Here is a 2,773-nt window from a genome sequence, read left to right on the forward strand (position 1 = left end):
CTGTATTATTCACGTATTTATAACAAAATAAAAATACAGCAGTTAGGCCTTCAGCGCAGCAAGACGTCGCAGCGGTCTTCCAGGCACTTATCTCACGCCGCGCCACTACGCGAAGCAATCATGGAGGCGGGAAATGCGCGGTCGGAATCACCGGGCGCCTCCCATCTTCTGTATCAGCTCGTCACATATGGCCGTCACCTCTTGGTTCTCGCGCTCGAGCTTGGTGTTGCGGTTCTCCAGGAGCTGGAGCTTGGTGGTCAGACGCAGCAGCTCGTCTCGTGACTCTTCTCCGCCAGCTCCATGTCCTCGCGCAACCTGCGACCACGGGCGCGGACCCTGTCAGTCTCCCGGACACGCACCGCCCCCCCCCCCCCCTCACACACACACACACACGCTCACCACCGGACCAACCGCGGCGGGCGGTCCGGCACCGAGCAGGCCAGCCGCCAGGCGCCGCCACTGTGCGGGCGGCGCGCCGGGCCCCTCAATGGTAGGCAGCGCTGCGGCGGTGGCGCGCAACGAGCCCAAGGCCCACCCATTACCACGGGCCGCGCGTGCCAACTCATTGATGTCACTGCAGGGACCAACGGCTCCAGCGCGCACCATGCCTGGCGGGGGGCGTGCCACACACGCCACGCCAGCGTGAAGCTTTCCCACCCGAGACAAATACCGGTGCGGTAAATCAAGTCGACGAGCGAAGAAAAACACGAATGGTGAGGCAAAAATCCTTCGTTGGTGGTGCACCAGCGAGCAGAGACAGAACAATGAACATACACATCGAGAATCGACCGGGCGGGGAGGGCGCGGGCAGAGCGGCCGGGCGGCGGGGAGGCGCGGAGCAGCTGGCGATGGAGAGGAGGGCAGGGCGACCAGGCGGCGAGGAGGCATGGAGCGGCTGGGGGGCACGCGGGCTCACCTCTGCAGCGTGTCCTCGGCGTACTTCTGCAGCATGTCGTGGCGCTGCCTCTCTCGCGACACCTCGTCCAGCGCCGACTGCCACGACTTCGAGATGGTCTCGCTCCGCTGCCTGTTCTCCTGCATCAGACTCTTGCTCTTCTCGTACTTGCTGCGGACGGCGAGGGGAACGAGGTCACACGGTGCCCCCGTGCAGGCGGTGGACGGAACGCTGTATCGCCCGGACGGCGGTGGCCGGCGCCACAGCGTTCCGTGACGCCAGACCACGCGGGCCTCGTCTGCTCATCGCGTGTACAATGGTGAGAAACGGAATCACAACCCTAAACAGCATCTGCTTCTTAAGTCAGCGGGGAGCCGCCGTGGAACACTCCGCGAGGAAGGCCCACGTTTCCAAGCATGGCACGTGCGAGAAGCCCCATAGCGGCTCTCGGCGATATGAACTAAACGGCTGACAACAAGCGGCAATCCGGCCAGCGGCAGCGGTGACAAGGAGCAGAGATGATGATTTGGGCTTTAGGGCACACCGACTACGTTGGTCATACGACACATTGAGCAGAGAGCAGAGGTCGCCAGCGAGCCGGGCGGCGAGGTGTGCCGGCCGGCCACCCACCGGTGCAAGTCGGCGAACATTGACTCGACGTTGGCCACCTCCTGACGGGCCTCGTCACGCTCGGCGCTGACGGCGCGCACGGCCGCGTCCGTCTGCTCCTTCTCGATCGCCAGCCGCGCTAGCGCCTTGGTGTGCAGCTCCACCACCTGGCGGCCAGGCGAGGAACTGTAGCATACTGGCGGCCGCCGCGTTCCCGTCATGCCGTCCGGCCGCCCAACACGGCGGCGCGTACAACAGGGTACTACAGGGTACACGGCGCTTACAACGGGGTACCGGTGATCGGGCACAGCCAGCGCAGGATTGGTGTTTGGTAACGCACGCAGCACTCTACTGGGATGTTTCACCTGGACGGAAAGGAATATGTCTAGGGTAACCCTTTGACGTGCGACTAAGTCAGAATGTGCAGTGTTTCTTTTAAGCGCACCGTTCGATCATTTGGGCCAAACACAGCTCAACATTTATTCCGCTTTACAACCTCAGGCCATCCGTGAATAGCACTGATATGTGAATTAGCCGTTTCCTGCCCACGTGATTAAAACGCAATTTGATTAAAAATGGTTAATTTCCAGCTTCCTGTATCAAACTGACTAATGGCAGCATGCGGCCTTCAACCGACTGCCATCTGGCGGCAGCATACACAACCCCAGTGGGCGGAGCCGGATTGTCCGGTGTTCACAGCTCCATCCACACCTTACCTTCTCGGGAGGAGCACACAATTCTCGAGGACACGGTTGTCAGCCAGAGACATACGTGACCGACTAATGGGATAGCACACCACCAGGAGACGCCGGTGAAGGTCGCAAGCACGCCAGCCGACCCAGAAGCCTGCCGCACAATCGCAGCCCAACGACAAAGAAGCGTGCCGACTGATTACGCGGCTAACAGCGTGAACGGTCCGCCGTCGGATGAGCCAGTTCTTGCACGACCTCAGCCCCTCACAACTGGCGCGGCAAAACCAGCGACACTCAGCCAGCCGACAAAACGGGCCCACCAGCGCCCATCGTGAGCGCAGAGGCAGTGCCAGGTAAAGCACGACTTCACGCGTCACGCTACGGCACACGGACCGTCACGGCTGACACCGTCTGACGGACCGGCACCAGTCGAGGTACGCTGACACCGTCTGACGGACCGGCAAGGCCGACGGTACACTGACACCGTCTGACGGACGGCACCAGTCGAGGTACGCTGCGTCTGACGGACCGGCCCAGGCCAGGCCGACGTGACACCGTGGGACGGACGTGCACCCGT

At 62.3% G+C, this 2,773-nt stretch overlaps 1 long non-coding RNA gene across 1 annotated transcript; it reads right to left on the minus strand.

Moving 5' to 3' along the window:
• Nucleotides 1–272: 272 nt before the first annotated feature.
• Nucleotides 273–1,672, minus strand: LOC119114650 (uncharacterized). Its single transcript, XR_005096046.1, has 3 exons — nucleotides 1,526–1,672; nucleotides 917–1,066; nucleotides 273–315 (listed from the first exon to the last, which is right to left on the minus strand). It is a non-coding gene; the product is annotated as an uncharacterized LOC119114650 (long non-coding RNA).
• Between the last annotated feature and the right edge of the window lie 1,101 nt (nucleotides 1,673–2,773).

This window comes from Pollicipes pollicipes, unplaced genomic scaffold (genome assembly GCF_011947565.3).
Source record: "Pollicipes pollicipes isolate AB1234 unplaced genomic scaffold, Ppol_2.1 Scaffold_2722;HRSCAF=3186_pilon_pilon_pilon, whole genome shotgun sequence".
Classification (NCBI taxonomy): Eukaryota; Metazoa; Arthropoda; class Thecostraca; order Pollicipedomorpha; family Pollicipedidae; genus Pollicipes; species Pollicipes pollicipes.